Genomic DNA, 20,484 nt, shown 5'->3' with positions numbered 1-20,484 from the left:
CGGACGCACAGGCTCAGCAGCCATGGATCACGGGCCCAGCCGCTCCGCGGCATGTGGGATCTTCCCGGACCGGGGCACGAACCCGTGTCCCCTGCATCGTCAGGTGGACTCTCAACCACTGCGCCACCAGGGAAGCCCTAAGTAGGTTTTTTTTTTCTTAAAGGGAAAGTTTAACAATCTTTTCCACCTCTCCTATTATTTTTGGTTTTCAATCTCTTCTTGCACCAATTTTGCTCATTTATATTTTGCCAGAAAATTATTCATATTGTTACATGTCCAAGATCAGACAGCTAATTATAGCAGAGCCAGGATTTGAACCTAAGATGTCAGGCTCCAGAGTCCCTGCATCAACCACTAGATATCAGGAAATACTGATACATAGTGACCTTTAAATTCAGGAAATAATTTGATAAAGTCTTTCATGATATCCTTGTGAACAAGATAAAGAAACCTGAGCTACAAAACTGCTGACCAACATTACCCAAAGAAAGTCCATCGTTAGCTCTCTTCTTTAAACCCATTAAGAAAGAAAATAATAAAGGGCTTAACATAGAGATCCAAAGACATGGATGAGAACATAAAATGTAATTCCTGAACTTGCAAATGATGCAAAGTACATCTGATAACTTAATGGAAAAACAGAACTCAAGGGACTTTCCTGGTGGTCCAGTGGTTAAGAATCTGCCTTCCAATGCAGGGGACTCAGGTTCAATCCCTGGTCGGGGAACTAAGATCCCACATGCCGCAGGGCAACTAAGCCTGCACGCTGCAACTTCTGAGCCCGTGCCACAACTAGAGAGAAGCCCATGCGCCACAACAAAGATCCCGCATGCTGCAACTAAGACCAAACACAGCCAAAAATAAAAATAAATTAATTAAATTAATATTTTTAAAAAAACTCAGAAAACCTTCCCCACTGCAACCCAGTCAATCAAACAAGTGTCAGCTGAACAGATTATAGGCCCCACAAGAGCAAAGGCCAAATGTGTTTTATTCATCCATGTAAACAGAGCTCCCAGCAGAATTGTAGCTGCTTAGTAAATATTTTTTAACATTTATTGTAAGAAAAATATATACATTACTGATCTTCGACAACTGCACAAGTTTAGACTGAAGATGACATGGTTAAACATTGAGACAAGTGGAAAATACAAATTTTGGTTTGTCACGAGTTCAGTATAAATCAATAGTGTGATGGTGCAGATTTGGCATCAGAAAACTTAAGACTAGATCTTAAGGTAGGGTAAGTCACTCAAACTCACAGCAAAATAAAGCTAATAATAATCTAAAAGATTGTTTTGAGGGTAAGATCATTCACACGAAATTTGTTTTGCAAACTACAAATGTCCATTATTAAGTACGTATTATTGTTATTAGATTATAAATCCCAACATTAAGCTAAGAAGCACTTTGAGCTTATCTGTAATTTCTCAGTTTTGGGGGGGTTGAAGATTAAGAGAGGGTAGATATGAAGTCCCTAGCAAGATGTCTGAAGCATATTAAACATTTAATAAATCTTAGCATAAATGGATTATCCTTTCATATACAGGAGGCTGTATATATAAGTATATATGTAATCATTTATACACATATATTTACATATATGGATGGATATATATCAAAATGTACAGAGGTTTCCCTAGTTATCCCCCAGTCACTATTCTAGATACTGGAGAGACAATGAAGAATTAGATGAACAAAATACTGCTCTCAATTTTTTGTGATTTACTTCTTTCTATCTTCTCTCCCATGTACAATAATCACTTTTTAATTACAGAAGAAAAACCAAACTATAAAGACAATAAAAATATAATGGTTGCCAGGGATATGGGGGAAGAGGAGGGGGATGAACTGCTGGAGCACAGAGGGTTTTTAGGGCAGTGAATTATATTATCATTTGGCAAAACCTATAGAAAGTACCACACAAAGAGTGAACCGTAATGTAAACTGTAGATTTTAGTTACTAATAATACATCAATATTGGTTCATCAATTTTTGCAAATGTACAACATCAATGCAAGATGTTAACAATAAAGGAAACTGAGAAGGGAAGAGTATGGGAACACCATACTTTCTGCACAATTTTTCTGTAAACCTAAAACTGCCCCCAAAAGTAAAGTCTGTTAGTTAAAAACAAAAAATCTCTAAAAAAGAGAAGAAAAGAAAAAGAAAAACTAACGAAAGCTCTGGTTTGCTTAAGTGAACACTTTCCAAATACTAAATTGCAATTGCATTACTATTCCTGGCAGCAAACAACTAATGGCCTTTTATCCTTTTATGGCAAGAAATCTTCAGCTGCATCTCCCTTTTGGCCCCAAGTCTACTGAACTATAACAATAAAATGCCTGGTCATATATAGAAAAACCTCCGGGTTACCAATTTTTTTTTTATTATATGTGCTTTTATATTTGCTGATTACAAGCAATTAGTGGTTGCTTGGCAATGAAGTTTGGGGCTGTCTTCCAGGTAGAGGTGAGTTGTCTAAATAAAGCACCTCATTGTCTTACATTTCTCCAAAGAAGATATACAGACTGCCAACAAACACATGAAAGAATGCTCAACATCATTAATCATTAGAGAAATGCAAATCAAAACTACAATGAGATATCATCTCACACCAGTCAGAATGGCCATCATCAAAAAATCTAGAAACAATAAATGCTGGAGAGTGTGTGGAGAAAAGGGAACACTCTTGCACTGCTGCTGGGAATGTGAATTGGTACAGCCACCATGGAGAACAGTATGGAGGATCCTTAAAAAACTAAAAATAGAACTACCATATGACCCAGCAATCCCACTACTGGGCAAATACCTTGAGAAAACCATAATTCAAAAAGAGTCATGTACCAAAATGTTCATTGCAGCTCTATTTACAATACCCAGGACATGGAAGCAACCTAAGTGTCCATCATCGGGTGAATGGATAAAGAAGATGTGGCACATATATACAATGGAATATTACTCAGCCATAAAAAGAAACGAAATTGAGCTATTTGTAATGAGGTGGATGGACCTAGAGTCTGTCATACAGAGTGAAGTAAGTCAGAAAGAGAAAGACAAATACTGTATGCTAACACATATATATGGAATTTAAGGAAAAAAAAGTCATGAAGAACATAGGGGTAAGACAGGAATAAAGACACAGACCTACTAGAGAATGGACTTGAGGATATGGGGAGGGGGAAGGGTAAGCTGTGACAAAGCGAGAGAGTGGCATGGACATATATGCACTACCAAACGTAAAATAGATAGCTAGTGGGAAGCAGCCGCATGGCACAGGGAGATCAGCTCGGAGCTTTGTGACCACCTAGAGGGGATAGGGAGGGAGGGAGGGAGGGAGACGCAAGAGGGAAGAGATATGGGAACATATGTATATGTATAACTGATTCACTTTGTTATAAAGCAGAAAGTAACACACCATTGTAAAGCAATTATACTCCAATAAAGATGTAAAAATAAACCCAATAATCACAATAAAAAAATAATAAAATAAAATAAATAAAGCACCTCATTGTCTTCAGTGCTGGGTTTCCAAAGCCACCCCAGCATAACCACAGTTATGGAATTCTTCTTGGATTGAGTGACATTCACATCTGGCTCAGCTCTTTTCATATTCATTCATTCAACACATATTTAACGAGTATCTATGGTGCGGGTCACCATGCTAGGTTCTGGAGGTAGAGTGGAGAATAAAGTGTACAATGTCCCTGTCCTCAAGGAGCTTGCATTCTAGTGGGGAGGAGGAAGGACAAGCAGTTAAATATAATTTTTCAGGGAATTCCCTGGTGGTCCAGTGGTTAGGACTTGGTGCTCTCACTGTGAAGGGCCCAGGTTCGATCCCGGGTCAGGGAACTAAAATCCCACAAGCTGCACCACGAGGGCCAAAAAAAAAATTTGTTTTCAATTATAACAATTAGGCAAAGCTGAAGATGAGTGCTATGAAGAAAAGTGAAGTAGAATAAGGAGATTTAAAGAATTTGGAAGAATGTTTCTCTTTGTTCATTTTATAAGTGGTTAGTGAAGGCCTCTCTGAGGAGGTGATGGTTGAAGACAGCTGAATGAAAATGGGGAGGGGGAAGAGCGTGCCATAGACAGAGCATTCTCTTAGGGAGAATAGCAGAATTCCATAGAACTTGGCCTGACAGTAAAAGAAATCATTATACGGTTAATTTTCAGGATTGAGCTGCAGATCGTTTGATACTTTTCAGACACATTTGTCTGATGATTAATTTTATTTATTTATTTTGAACTAAGAATAAATTGACATGTTTTATTAATAGAGGAGCCCTGTCCTTTCAGGCATGATTGTTTATTGATAATAATGAGCCAGTAATTAAAATTTTAACTGGAAGTAAATCGGCCCTAAGAGAAAACTCAGCCGCCACCACTCAATTTTCCCCTCTTTTACTAAGTTTTTGACAGAGAAATTAAGGCTTAAGTTACGCTAGTCTGATCTTTTTCCCTCTTTGAAGATGAGAAACTTTCATTTTAAAGAGTGTAGGGGCTATTTTCTATTCAAAGCTAAACCTTGTTAACATTTTGGTGTTCATTATTCTGAGGGTTTTTTTTTTTCCTGTACATAGTGTAGAAATTTTTTTAACTTAAAATATTAGGATTATCATATACATTTTCCACATGTCTTTCTTACTTACTAATATATGGTACTCATGATTCCTTTTCATTAAATATTCTTCTAAAACATCATTTTTAATAATAGAAATATTTGAGGATTTTTATCTCCCATTCTCACCTACATTGGCTTTTATCTTTTCGTTTAACCCTTTGCTAATTTGGAGGATGAAAAGATATTTCCATTTTTACACTTTACTAGTGAAGTTGAACTTTTTCATGTTAATTAATCCTTTTTCTATTATTTTTTCTTCTATCTTTTCTACCAAAGTACTTCATTGATTTATAAAAGCTTTTTATATATTAGGGTTATTAACATTTTTGTCATATGTTACAAATATATTTCCTAAAATATATATTTGCTCCAGATTTTTAATTTTGTTAATAAAATTTTTACCCACAAAAGTTTAATATACAATTTTTTGCATTTTTTTCTACTGTTTGTTTCTGTACCATGATTCCTTTAAAAAAGGCCTGGGGAGATTGTGAGGAAAAAAAAAAAAATCCCTAAGTTGACTGGAGAGGCCTGAGGAAGGGAAGGGAAAAAAGTATTAAGTCAAGTGTTTCAAGAAGGAGTAGACAGACCTGGTCTTAATTCCATCTCAGTATAACTGGACAAGTGTAAATCTCTCAGAACCAGTTTCCTCTTTTGCAGATTGGGGAGAATAATCGTTTTCCAGCAAAGTTGCTGTGAGGACTAGATTTTTAAAATTTAAAGCACCTCTCTTGAGAGATAGTGGGTATCCAATAAGTTGTAACTATTACTAAAAGGGAAGGTGTCCCAAACTGGTGCTTCTCAAATGTTAATGTCCCTATGAATCACAGGGCATCTTGTTGAGTGCAGATTCTGATTCAGTACACCTGAGGCAGAGCGTGAGGGTCTGCATTTGTAACAAGCTCCCAGATGATGCTGAGGCTGGTTGAAGGTTCTAGAGTCTTCCAACAACGGGAATCCCTGATGGGGAATATTTAAGAACCAATTTAACAACTGACGTCTATTTTCAAAAGAATTGTGACTCTTAGAATTACACAGAATTTGCAAGATAGAAGAGAAAACTATCCCTTAGAGGATGAAACTGGAATCTAAACTTATGCCAACCAGGTCAATGTTTTACCAGATGAAATTTAATTACAGTCCCTGTTGCTGTCCAGGGAAGCCAAACCTCAGATGGATAGAAAAGTGTACATAAAGAATAAAGGAAAAGATGTAGTGGTCAAGTTTTCTCAATGACCTCCTTCTCAAAGGCCCACCTAAAACATCCATCAAAAGGAAATAACAACAACAAAAATTGAGGCCTTTAGAGGAAATAAACTGCAGTACTCTGCATGCATCTTTCCATGATGCAGTGTTTTCCAGCCTCAGCCAATCAGGAACATCACCTGGGGCATTTGCTCCCACTCTTAGCACCTCAGAGAGTTCATGGAAGGGGAGGAAGAATGCCAAGATCTATATTTCTAGACAGAAATGGTTTGGGAACCCCTGCCTTACTGCATTCATCTCCTTTCTTGGCAGTTTAGAATTTATACCAAAGAGGAGTTAACTGAACATAGTGAACAAAGGATCTACTGTGAAAAGAACTGGATGACACTCAGTCACCGTGTAACCTTGAGCAATTTACCCATCCTCCTTGAGTCTGAGTTTTTTCTCATCTGTAAAACAAAAATAATGAAATCCTCTACATAAGTCATTATAGAGACCAGATAAAGTAATGGATGTGACAGCCACTTGTAAACTGAACGCAAGTGTGATTTCCATAAATGCATGCATTGTGTTAAATCTTCACTGAACCAAGCCATTAAGATTGTTCCTTGAAATCTAAAAAAAAAAAAAAAAAAACCTGGTTCTGACGAACCTAGGGACAGGACAGGAATAAAGACGCAGACATAGAGAATGGACTTGAGGACACGGGGAGGGGGAAGGGTAAGCTGGGACAAAGTGAGAGAGTGGCATGGACATATATGCACTACCAAACGTAAAATAGATAGCTAGTGGGAAGCAGCCGCATAGCACAGGGAGATCAGCTCGGTGCTTTGTGACCACCTAGAGGGGTGGGATAGGGAGGGTGGGAGGGAGACGCAAGAGGGGAGGAGATATGGGGATATATGTATATGTATAGCTGATTCACTTCGTTATAAAGCAGAAACTAACACACCACTGTAAAGCAATTATACTCCAATAAAGATGTTAAAAAAAAATTGTTCCTTGTGGGTTTTAGTGTGGGATTTTATACCCATAGCAAGGAGGAGTCCGTAAACAAAATGTCAAGCTGAAATAAAACCTGGCTACAAACCCAACTTTGCCTTTCCTTGTTTGAGCCACTCAGGGAAAGATGGCAATCTCCCAGTACTGTTATCTCAACTGTAAAACGTGAGGATGATTAACTCTTTGCTCCCCTCTCAAAGACGTGGAATGCTTTGTAAATGATGACGTCTGGAGGTGTCTTATAAACTCTAAAACTCCATACACATTGTCTGATGCCTGCCTGTGCAGGAGCTGGAAAGGACAAAGCATCCGTTGTCAGATCCAGTAATACACCAGCCCTACCCCACCTAATCCCTGCCCTGCGGGGCAAGAAGATCTGCTGACGGGAGGGCCTGCATCTGAGCCACGATTTTCCATCAGCGGTTCAAGGGACACCAAGGGTACTCAGAGTTCCTGGGGCAGAGGTCAGTCCCCTGGGGTGGAGTTGAGGGGCTGCTGCTCAGCAAAGGAACAGGTTGACCCGTGTGCCTGGGCTCTTTGCAGGTTCCCAAGAGTTCAGTGACAGAAGGGGCCACACGTTCTCAGTGCCGCTGGCTGAAACTGTCATTACGCCTCAGATTTCAAGAGTGGAACCACAGAATCTGTGCCTGGGAAGAAGAATGGGGTCGGATACCTGTAGAGTCCAGCACAGACTTATTACGGGACTCGGAGTGGGGAAAAGCCTGACAGGTAAAACTGCTCACAATGATTAAAAGTGGGGAAGTGAGGACAGCTGTCTGGGAAGATAAAGAACGCCACTCAGAGATGGAAGTCGGGTTGCAGGGGGCAAGAGACGGTGAGCAGAGACGGTGAGCAGACAGGAAGACCAGACGAGCACCAGCGCTAGTAAGTGGAGCATGGGCCGATCAGCTGCTTCCAGCCGTGACCACGTCCGGACAGGAATTCTAGAGAACCAAGGAGCTGGGCTCAGCAGTGAGGTTTGGAAGAGGTAAGTTACGGAGACTCATAGCCCCAAAGAGCAGCCTCCAGATGATTCTATTTTTCAGATTTTTTTCAAAGCTCTCTTTTTCCTACCAAATCTTACTCACTTAGAAACCAGCAAGAAATGTGGTATCACATTTATTTACAAACCTAAAGGTAACAATTCCTACATACTTTCCCTTTCATGACATATTACATTCAACAGGATGAGCCTTAAAAAAAGAAAAAAAACTACAGGGTGCATCTTAGGGGGATGAAGATCTGTTTGTCAAGAAAACTATCGCTTTAAATTAATCGTTCTCAAACTTTAGCTAACGTCAGAATCACCTGGAGGGCTTGTTAAAGCACCGAGTGCTAGGCCATACCCCCAGTTTCTGATTCATTAGGTCTGGGGTGAGGCCAGAGAATTTACATCCCTAACAAGTTCATAGGTGATGTCAAGGCTGCAGGTCCAAAGACCATACTTTGAGAGCTATGGCCCCAGCTAACTGGGGATCTTTGACAGGGAGAGAAATAAAAACACAAAGCATCTCTACTGGCAAATGCATTCCCTCATCATTATTTGCCTTCCAATCTTTAAGTTGAAGTTCAGAAATGTCAACCCCCGCAAGCACATCACTTGGCTAACTAGTTACTCGCTTTGTAGAAATAGTCATAGAAACTCTAAGCGTCATCTGAAAATAGAATCATAGTGGTTCACTGAACTAGAACCACAGCGTGAGGTGGAGGTCACTTGAATGCTCTTAGGGGCTGGTGACATTAAGATCTATCCCCTGTGAGGACAGGTCTGTCAAGGGCAAGGAACACAGAACGCCCTCGCTTGGACGATACTTCCTGGTATGTTACCAAAACCTTGCTCTCTCAACCCCATGTTAGAGAATTCATCATTCAGGAAACAATCCCTCTCAGTACTATATAGAATCTCCTTCCTGAGGAGACAGACTCTAAGATTTGGGACATTCCAGATCCTTGCTCCCAATCGAAAAATAACGCAAGCCACGTATATAACTTTAAATTTTAAAAGTAAAACTAAGCAGATGAAGGTAATTTTAATAATATATTTAATCTAATACACAAATATCACCTCAACATGTAGGCCCTGTTAAAAAAAAAGAGATATTTTTACATTCTTTTCTTATACTATTTTAGAAGTCCAGGGTGTATATTATAGCACATCTCAATTTGGATTAACCGCATCTCAAATGTTCAATAGTCACATATGGCTAGTGGCTACCTCGTTGGACAGAGCAGTTCCAGATGATATTTTCTTGATGAATTGGATTTGCCTTTGATCTTAGTAGCACCAACTACTTTTAATAATTATTTTCCCTTGCACCATCAAGCTCCAACAGACTCCCAAGACTGTCCCCGCTCTGGCTGCCCCTGAGAGTGGCTCTCTGTCCAGAGAATAACTGGTACCATGTCCATTCCCCCACACTTCCATAGAGATGGCAGGTTTAGCTGGACATGTGGCTACCCAGAATAAACACTGCATTTTCCCTTGCAGCTAGGTGAAGCCGTGAAACTACTTTTTAGTCAATGAAATGTAAACATAAATTCATGCAGCACCTTCCAGGAACCTTCTTTTTTTTTTTAATATATATTTATTTATTTATTCAGTTGTGCTGAGTCTTAGTTGCAGCAGGTGGGCTCCTTAGTTGCAGCTTGCTGGCTCCTTAGTTGCGGCATGTGAACTCTTAGTTGTGGTGTGCATGTGGGATCTAGTTCCCTTACCAGGGATCAAACCCGGGCCTCCTGCATTGGGAGCATGGAGTCTTATCCACTGCGCCACCAGGGAAGTCCCCAGAAACCTTCTTGAAGAAAGAGCTGGCATCACCCTTTTCCCATCTCAACCTCCTTCTTCCTAGCGGCTGGAATGAAAACCAGATGTCTGGTATTACTGCCACGACCTCATACCATGAGGTAACCTTGGAAATGGAGGCTACACCATAGTCTAGGAGCCCATTTCCTGGGGATTTCGTAGAGCAGAGCCTATGTTCTGACTTTAAAGTGAGAGAGAAATGAACTTCTACCACGTTTAAGACAATATTGTTTATCCAGTTTTTACAGCTGAACTTAACTCGTCATACCTAACTCACGTGCCCACCCATTCATCCCTGGCTTGTAAACATGTCCCAGGTGGAGATCCCTGGGAAAGAGGAACTCACAGATGCAGTGTGCATTTTTAGCACAAAATAAAACTAATAAACTGAGTGCTTACTTTAACAGACCTTATGTTTTTATTCCTTTTAATGCTTACTACAATCCCCATGTATAAATAAGGAAATCTAAAAGATGTTAAGTGACTTGTCCAGGATCACACTGCTAGGAAATGGTGAAGCCAGGATCTGAATCCAGGTCTGGATGGCTTCATAAACCATGTTCTTTGCTAGATGTATCCTCATTGGTAGAGTCTGAGCCACAAAACAGGAGAGAGAATGGGACATAAGTCCAGTTTTTCAAAATAACAGAAGTACTAAATTCAAACTTGAATTCATACTCTTATCCCAGCAAGATTCAATCAGTAAAAATGTGAGTCAGCTGTTCTTAGCACTTTGTAAAGCACTTCAGGTGAAAGAGGAACATCCATTTAAGCCGATTTCCCCCAAAATTCAACTCCCTTTGGGGTTCTCGCACCTGTCCAGCTGTTCTTTTCGTCATCACTTTAGCACTCTAAGGATTAAAAAATGGTTCTACCTAGAGTAAAACGTCTGATTTACTGCATTTCTAACAAGTCCATGTTAAATAAACATTTTTAAGAATGGTGGGTTTGGGAATGCCTTTGGGTGGCAGGGAGTGGAAGGAGACTTTTGGAAAAACAACCTTGAGCCGGAAGTCAGAAGAATTTTCTTTTTATCAACCTCAACTCTTTTTCAGACGATGGAGAACGCAAAAGGCAAGGAGTGAAACTCCATAGAGAAGTTGGGGGAAGAATACGTGACTCTCAAATTCAAACCTGTTGTCAGCAAAAGCTGGAGAGAAACACCTAGCTTCAAGCAAGCCAGTGCCTCAGGTTCACCAAGCACCTCCTCCCTCCTCGAAGGGGACCAAATGAGAATCATCTGTGAAGGATGACAAGGCTGCTGTGCACAATAGAATGCTACATGCAACGAGAGCCTAAAACCTCCGAAGAAGATACCTCGTCCTCCATTACCCTCTAAACTGCCACCAGTCAGCCTGCTTCCCCGACACCTGGTGTGGGCCTGGCATCAGTGACAGCTGAGCAGAGGTCGGACGCATTATAAGCAACTCTCTGAATGCGCTTCCCCAAATCAAAAGAATATTCCTATCACAGCAAAGGAGGCCAAGATCCAGACATTCATAAAGAAGATCAAAGGTGGACTAAGGGGAAACGTATCTAGAAAGATCTAAGAAAAAGATGTGCTCTGAGGGGACTGATCCTCTGGCCTGAGGAGGGGAGCCTGCACTAGAAGAATCTCCTGCTCTCACTGAGGGAGCTAACACCGTTGTAGTAACAACTTCAGCCCCAAGGCTATGCTGGCCTCCTGGACCAGAACTGCAGCCAAGGCCAGGATGATGGAGGCAACAGAATCGCCACAAGAGACTTAGGGTGTCCGGTGGGGTGTGGTCCACGGGAGAAGTCTCCCTGCAGACACAGATGACAGGGTACACTTGTAATTTCATGCTGGATAAGCCTGGGTTCCTGAGAAACCAGGGAGAGTGAGCGCCTCCTTCTTGCCCCCTGCCTGCAGTTTTCCAGTACGTTGTGCCCCATGTGTTCAGAGGGATGATGTGTTAATGAAAAGCCTCGAGTGAGACTAGGATACCAGGAAAAAGGGCACATCGGTGATTGTAGTCGTGGTGGAAAGGTTACTCTACACCCTCCACCCTTCCTGCTTCCAGGGCTCTGGACTGGTGGGTTGCAGATGATACACAAACATGTCTGCTTTGGGTTGGGATACAGAGACACTTACGTATAAAAAGGGGAAAACATTTCATTAGTTACCATTCATTCCAGTTAAGAAGATGAAAACATCTTTCGTATTACCAAATGTTTGCCCTTCTGAAGTGATAGAAGCGGCCTCAACAGCTTCTAATGGGAGTGTCTTCAGCTGAGCATTGTGAAGATGTCTGGTGAGGAATCAGCGATAATTTGTTTCCAGGCTGGATTTCCCTCTTCGGATACAGACCACCTTAGGAGCTGCTCTCTTCTAATTGTAAGTGTGATGACTTTGAACGGTTGAGCATTTTAAGCCAAAGCTGTTATTCCCTTCTTCCCTCCTGAAAACACATAATTCTTAACTTGGAAACTGTTGTTTTGTATTTTTCTAAGTAACCTGAGACTTCTGTGGTTCAGTTCTGGGCTAAAAATGCAGGGCCCTTTGCAATAGTATTTCCACTTGTAACTGTTGTGTATATTTCAGCTGCTTAAAAAAATGTTTAAGACTGCTTCCCAATCATAACTAAATAATACGTTGTATTTAAAATGTGTGTATAAAATAATTCATCAGCTATTGTGTTTAGGGGACTATATTCATTGCATGCAAATTGTTAGTTAACTTTCTGAACTCCAAGTAGGTTAAAGTCAGAAAGCATGATTTTCTTCTTCTGCATGATTCACTTTCAATTTTTTTCTTTACTACCTAAATTTATAAGAAGCACATTTCTGGGAATTTGGCCTGAAGGCAGCTGGGCGGCATTCTGGCTCCTGCAATAGACTTATTTCTCCACGAGAAGCACTCCCTCTACAGCAGTCTCTGAGGACAAGAGAATATTGCTGTGTCAGCGCTCACCGCAATGTTTAAAACGTTTACAGTAAGTGGTGGCACAGGGATGCTTGCAGCTAATGTCTGAAATTATGCATAGCTCTGGAAGTTTATCAATTCTAAAAAGCAGCAAATCTGAAGAGGCACTGATAGAGCAAACAGCTAGCCGAAATAATAGATTTCTTTTTTCCTAACATTTATTGAATATTTACTTTGTGCTGGGCCAGGGTTCATCACACGAGAGCTTCACAAAAGCCCTATGATAATATTAATTTTAATTTACAGATAATATTATTTTTTAATTTATTTATTTATTTTATCTGTTTATTTTTGGCTGTGTTGGGTCTTCATTGCTGCACGTGGGCTTTCTCTAGTTGCAGCGAGCGAGGGCTACTCTTCATTGCGGTGCGTGGGCTTCTCATTGCGGTGGCTTCTCTTGTTGTGGAGCACGGGCTCTAGGCGCGCGGGCTTCAGTAGTTGTGGCTCTCAGGCTCAGTTGCTTCGTGGCATGTGGGATCTTCCTGGAGCAGCACTCAAACTCGTGTGCCCTGCACTGGCAGGCGGATTCTTAGCCACTGTGCCACCAGGGACGTCCGATAATATTATTTTTAATTTACATATTTTTAATTTAATATTATTTTTAATTTAATCTCTGTAAATTAAAAATAATATTGGGTTTAGAAGGTATTAATTACCCATGGTTTCACTGCTAGGAGTTGGAAGATGCCAGCCAACTTCCAGGCCTCTTTTATATGAGAGAGGAATAAATAAATACCTCTAGGGCAGTTTAAGGAATAAATATCTGTGTAAGGTGCCTTCTGTTATATGTAGCTGAAATCAATTATAGCTGTTACATTTACCCAATTACAAGGGATTTCTGATACTACTTGTGGTTCTTCAAGCCCGAATCCAAACACCCTAGCAGACATTCTAAACAGCTGTAATCATAATGTACTCTTCCCAGTGTGCATTAAAAAAAAAAAATCAATAGCTATCTGACAATACAAAAGCTATATCACAGGGAAAAAAAATCCCAGTGTTCCAAGGACTTTTATAGGTATAATGACTGTATTTTTACCTGACCCAAAAACTGACCCCTACGAAATGATAAACATGAATGTGCTTAGAGATTTTCAATAGGACCGTAGGGAAAAGTTATTTCATTCATTTATTCATTTAAAAGCCATTTATTAAGTTCAGGGAAGCTATACAGATAAAAAGGTGGGCCCTACCCTCTAGGAGGCCCGGGTCTACCGAGAGAGGCATACAAGGAAACGGCCCAGGTGGGCCAGTGTGGGAGTGCTGTAGCCCAGCGGAGCCCAAGGCATACAATCCAGTGTTGAGCGAGAGTGGGAGGCTTCCTGGGGGAGGTGACGCCCAAGTGAGTCCTAAAAGCTGAGAGGTATCCATGGGTAAATCTGGGTAGGGGTTGGCAGAGGGTGCAGGGAGAGAGGCCAGGGCATGCTGGGAGAACTTGAAGCAGCACACTGTGGTGGAAACACAGGGAGGAGACAAGGCCACTGCAGCATATGGGAGCCACATCACGAAGGCCTGGCACCACGATGTGCGGATCACCTGGAAAGCTCCGCAAAGTGTGGAAGTGTTTTAGATGGGGAATACCATGTGAATGGTTGTAGTTTAGAAAGATCTCTAAAATGCCGTTCCCTGGGTGAGCTCTCTGACCCTTCCTGCTCTAACACTATGCTTCAAATAACTGGTGTGATTTTTTTTTTTAAATCGCAATAACTTGTCTGAATCTAGACTGATAGGAACCTGCAAGTAACACGTGCCCTTATTTGGGAAGCTAACTTGGCTCACTGAACATGCGTGCCTGATTCTGTCCTCTTGGGACGTGCCTGGTGGACATTCTTAAGTTGGGAAAAGAGATGCAGGCGAATCCTTTGGGGGTACCGATTCAAGCAGGCGCGAGGACTGGAGCTGAGAAGAGATGAAGTCTCAGGACTGGGGATTAGGGCTCAGTGATAGCATGTTATCAGCTAGATGGCTGCAGGGACCGAGAACCCAGCAAGTGCTACACTCACCGCATCAGATTCCTAAGAGGGAACTCTCTTCATAGTTGAACATTATCTGCAGAGTTCAGGGGGTTTCCAGGGCATGGAAACGGGGTTGGACCCCCAGTGGCTCCTGGGCTAACAAACCCTAACCTGGGTGAGGGAAGGTGAGGGCACCTTCCCTCACCACTTCCACATGCATTGGCCAAAGGTGGTGGGTCCCTCCTCAGGAATCCCATGCCTCCTTTTACTGAGTAAAGAGCAGGAAGCCAGGTGCCAGGCAGGGACTGAACCTGCTTTGTTCACAACTGTATCCTCAGCACCTAGTATAGCACTCACTCAGCACATTGTAGGTTCTCAAGAAATACGTGTGAAATAAACAAATGTCAGTTAATTGTGCTTTTGCATATATAATAATAGCAAACCTATTGTTAACCATGTGTTCTAAGCATTTACGAGTATTTTATCTTTGAAACATTATAAGGGATATACTATTACCCCCTTTTTACAGATGAGAAAAATTAGGCATGGGGAGGTTAAGTGACTTGGCTAAGATCACACAGCTGTAAGTATAGAGTCTGTAGCAATAGAAAGAAAATAGTATTTGTTATATGAATTAGTATTTCTGGTTCCTTTGAGACCCCATTCATTTTTTCAGTTTGGGGCACTCGTAGGTGTGGGTTGTTGTTAAGGTAGCATTATTAACAGATAAACCTGCTCATCTTCTGGTTATGAATTGCAATTCAAACACTGGAAGAAGCGAAAAAGACTCAAGTGGGAGAAAACCTTAAAATCCTCCACCACAATCCCATGACTCTTAAAATAAGACCCAAATGCCCAGCCCTGACCTCTCTGATCAGGCCCCAAATCTGGTTTCCCTGGTCACTGAGGTCTCTGTCACGTGGGCCAGCTTTCCGCCCTCCTCACGGACGAAGCATCTGCTATTCTCACTGCCGCACATACTCTCCCCTAGGTTTTCTCCTGGCTGAGTAGCTTCTGGCATCCAGGTCACTCCTTGTTGAGGCCTTTCTGGAGCTCCCAGTCTAAAGAACTACCGCCAGCCCCCACCCCCCCTCCATCTGTCCAGTCATTCTCTCTCTATCCCATGAACCTTTATTTTCCCATGAGCTTTGTTTTCTTCATAACACTTATCACTAGCAGAAATAATCATTTGTTTGCTTGTGTCCTACTGTCATCTTACCACTTGAGACTAAAATCCATGAGATAGATGAGGGACACTGTCCACACAGCAGAGTGCAATTCGTACTTATCGAATGACAAGTGATTCCACAAATTACAAATCTTTGCCAAGCACTGACCAATACAAATCATATGAGAAAAGGAACCTCAGATTTCTGTGCGCTCATATCTATGCACCTGAATCATGTAGGATGAAATACCCAGGCCCTGAGGCTTCCACATCAAAGGCTCACTGACAATACCCAGTTGTCCCTAAAGACTCCTAAAGCACCCCCCTTGCAAATATAAGAGGTCAAATTGGGAACTTTGAGCGTGAGGCAGATGACTGTAAAATCAAACCAAGAGGTTTAGTAGCACCAAGGATGCTGGAAATCTGTGGGGCTGCTCCCAAGGTTCCTGGCGAAAAAAGAGTTGGTACCACCTCTAGGTATCAGCAGGGAGGGTTGTTGTTCCAGTTTTATATACTGAGTGTAGCATAAGATTTCACATGAAAGAAAAAAATTCCTTTGATTTAAAACAAAGCATAGTTTAGAACCATTTTTTTAAGTATAGTTGGTTTACAGTATTATATTAGTTTCAAGTACACAACATAGTGATTCAATATTTTTATAGATTATACTCCATTTAAAGTTATTACAAAATAATGGCTATACTTCCCTGTGCTGTTCAGTATATCCTTGTTGCTTATTATTGTGTACATAGTGTTTGTATCTCTTAATCCAGGGTTCCCCAACCCCTGGACCACAGACCAGCAGCGGTCCGTGGCCTGTTAGGAACTGGGCCGCACAGCAGGAGGTGAGTGGCGGGTGAGCGAGCGAAGCGTCATCTGTATTTACAGCCGCTCCCCATCGCTCACATTACTGCCTGAACTCCGCCTCCTGTCAGATCAGCGGCCGCATTAGATTCTCATAGGAGCACGAACCCTACTGTGAACTGCACATGTGAGGGATCTAGGTTGTACACTCCTTATAAGAATTCGGGCTTCCCTGGTGGCGCAGTGGTTGAGAGTCCACCTGCCGATGCAGGGGACACGGGTTCATGCCCCGGTCCGGGAGGATCCCACATGCTGCGGAGCGGCTGGGCCCGTGAGCCATGGCCACTGAGCCTGCGCGTCCGGAGCCTGTTGCTCCGCAACGGGAGAGGCCACAACAGTGAGAGGCCCGCGTACCGCAAAAAAAAAAAAAAAAAGAATCTAATGCCTGATGATCTGAGGTTGAGCTGAGGCAGTGATGCTAGCCCTGGGCAGTGGCTGCAAATACAGATTATCATTAGCAGAGAGATTTGACTGCACAGAGACCATAATAAATCAGTTGCTTGCAGACATATCAAAACCCTATCTGTGAGTGGCAAGTGACCATTAAGCCGTATCTTACGGAGCAGACTGGACATAAGCAACACACTTCAGGTGTCATTGTCTCCCATCACCCCCAGATGGGACCATCTAGTTGCAGGAAAACAAGCTCAGGGCTCCCACTGATTCTGCATGGCGGAGAGTTGTATAATTATTTCATTATATATTACAGTGTAATAATAATAGAAATAAAGTGCACAATAAACGTAATGCCCATGAATCATCCCAAAACCATCCCCCCTCAACCATCCGTGGAAAAATTTTCTTCCATGAAACCAGTCCCTGGTGCCAAAAAGATCGAGGACCACTGTCTTAATCCCATACCCCTATCTTGCCCCTCCCCACTTCCCTCTCCCCACTGGTAACCACTAGTTCTCTGTATCTGTGAATCGGTTTCTATTTCTTTTGGAAACTGTTTCTTTAGAGAATTTCTCTTCATTGGAGACAGAGTGAAAGTGCTAGAGGAAAAAAATATTCTTTTTTTTTACTGAAGTCTTTCTCAATATTCAGAATAAATATTTTAAATGTTGTACTTCAGAGGTAGGAATTTTAAAATTTCAAGGCCAAGCACCCCTCCTGCAGGCCCAGGGAGTTGAATGCATTCACCCCTCCGTCCACCCTTCACTCCTCCCCAGGTGGTGGCTAGTGCCCAGTGCCGGCTCCAGGCAAAGCACATTAGAAATACAGGGCCTGCAAACGTGCTACTGATGTGGGTAATTTTTCCTGCGGGAAGAGAAACCAGGAAAATAATTGCCCTAGAAATAACTCAGTCCATGGGCATCCCTCGCCCAAACCCCACCAGGTGCCCACTCCTCCTAGCAGCTAATGCTGCAAGCCAGCATCCCAGAAGGCTTTGGTAAAAAGTCTGCTCACAGCCATCAGAATGATTTGGAATGTTTAGCTGAAGATAAACTCCTTCCCCTCATTTGCACTTCGTGCCTTCAGGCTCCCAAGGTGCCACTTCCCCTGCTGCTGCGGGGAGAGTGGCAGGGATTCTGTAGTCACTCTCCCTGGCAGCACCGGCCTGGGAGCACAGAGCAGCCGCCCCTCACCTCTGCGTGGTGACTGCCACCTCACTACTGCTAGGCAAGAGATCATTGGTGGTGCTGAAACATGGCCAGGATTCAGAAGGATGCAGAGCAGGCATCTAAACACAGGGCTTTGGTGCCAGCATTTGAGCCCTGACAGTGGTGGGTTAGGGGCCAAGGTCACCACATAGCTCAGTGTGACCTCAGAGGTCAGGGCACCCTGCCTGTGTCCAGGCCCCCACTCACTCAGCTTCCATGCTTCGTGGATGCCACTCCTCCTACATACCAGCCTCTTGCTAGGGTAGCAGCAAGAAGGTGTTAGGTGACATTCAATCCTATATGGCATGCAGGTAGTGACTGCACATCACCCGCAAGTTGGATCGTGACAGTGGCAGCTATAATTAGGGAAGGGGATCAGCACAGCCTTCCGTGGGTACTGCCAGTACTGGCACCGGGGCTCTCTGCGTTGTGCCAGCCAGCTTATTGGTAGTGTAGAACTTGTTCCGTGCCAACTGGGAAAACGATCACTTTAACTTGAGCCAGGGAGAGAACAGCATCTGCTGTTTGAAGAACCACACCCTTGTGGTCTGACACTCAATTGATTAATTGAATCCGAAGACCTATGCGTCTGTGTCTTTTTTTGGAAGTTGCTCCACCACCCCACCCTCTGTCACTGTATTGTCATCGCGGAAGCCCAGCGACAGCCCTAGTCCTGAGACTGGGTGTGTGCCACTGGGGACGGGGAGGGAAGGTTTTAAGTGGGGTACCACTCTCAGAAGTAGGGGCAGGCATCCCATTTCACAAGGGGCATCAAGAGACCAGCTAGCCCAGGCCTGTGTTCACAAAGGTCCTCAAACTTAGAATTTTGAAATGACCTGCAAGAGAAATTATATATACAGTCAGTGAGATCCCCTGACAAGAGTGAAAGAAAATAATATTCAAGATGAAACTTTAAATTAGCATCCTCTTACTAGATGACACTGCATGGAGTGCAATAAGGTAATAATAATAATAATAATAATGACTGACATGTATAGAAAGCATACAAAGAGTCTAGGTATTTGTATAAAACTTACATTTAATCCTCACAAAAACCCGAAAAGGAGTTAATACTACGTCCCTTTTATAGACTAGAAACTGAGGTATAGGAAGACCAAATAACATGCCCAAAGTCACACAGCTGATGAGGTAACCTGGCTAATAAGTGCCAGGATTTGAACTCAGGCTATCTGAGCTCCAGGGTCCCTATGCTTCACTACTATACTATGATGTAATTGTTTTTATTTTTTTAATATTTATTTAATTTTATTTATTGCTGTGTTGGGTCTTCCCTGCTGCACGCGGGCTCTCTCTAGTTGCGGCAAGCGGGGGCCACTCCTGGTTGTGGTGGGCGGGCTTCTCATTGTGGTGGCTTCTCTTGTTGTGGAGCACAGGCTCTAGGCGCATGGGCTTCAGTAGTTGTGGTACGTGGGCTCAGTAGTTGTGGCTCGCGGGCTTAGTTGCTCCGCGGCATGTGGGATCCTCCCGGACCAGGGCTCGAACTCGTGTCCCCGGCATTGGCAGGCGGATTCCTAACCACTGCGCCACCAGGGAAGCCCAATGTAATTGTTTTTAAAAATAAATCCTTGGTAGTAGCACAATCACATTGCCATTCTGTGGGTTAAAAGCACCCACCTCTTAGCATGGAAACACTTGGCATTTCACCATTTTTTAATATCCCAAGAGTCTCTAAAAATGGAAGCACCCCAGACTCTCTAAAAGGCCTCAGGTCAGGCCAGCAACAGCCTGTCTTCTTCATGAGGATTGCTCGTACTTGAGAGAAAAGTGACACAAGTTCTGGATGAGGATGTTGAAGGCCCTGTGAGTGGGCCTTTCTCTATGCTACAGAATCGCATTTATGTGGTCATGTCAGTTCTTCAACTCAACGCTCTCAAATTAGGGATCAGGAGAGCTTCTCTGTACCTAATAACTGGTGATGCCAAGGCCCCTGAGAGCTCCAGTTCTGTTCCAGTCTCCCCGATGGAGTGGCAGCATCAGGGGGCCGTGCCAGGCACCCAGCCAAGGTGCTGGGAGGCATTGCCCAATGTGAGCTCTAACTGACCTACAAAATGAAAAGGTGGCAGTTGAATTGGGAAATCTCTCAGCAACAGAGTCCCGAGTCTGCTGGAGGGGACCACTGTGTACAATTAGTATTTGATGAATGGACATTAGGATTTATTCACTCAAACCCATTACTAGCCCTCCCTGGGAGGGCCCTGTGCTGGGCACTGTAGGAATGGAGATGAATGAGACACGAGAGCCTGGAACGGGGGCCATGAACACACAAACAAATCGCTACTACAGTGTGGTTCAT

General features: G+C 42.8%; 1 pseudogene; it reads left to right on the top strand.

The window, feature by feature from the left end:
* Positions 1-7,728: 7,728 nt before the first annotated feature.
* Positions 7,729-20,231, top strand: LOC115858022 (developmental pluripotency-associated protein 4-like; annotated as a pseudogene).
* Positions 20,232-20,484: the final 253 nt, after the last annotated feature.

The sequence above is a fragment of the Globicephala melas genome, chromosome 16 (assembly GCF_963455315.2).
Source record: "Globicephala melas chromosome 16, mGloMel1.2, whole genome shotgun sequence".
Classification (NCBI taxonomy): domain Eukaryota; kingdom Metazoa; phylum Chordata; class Mammalia; order Artiodactyla; family Delphinidae; genus Globicephala; species Globicephala melas.
The sequence above is the reverse complement of the archived record's forward strand: the minus strand, read 5'-3'. Positions and strand labels throughout refer to the sequence as shown.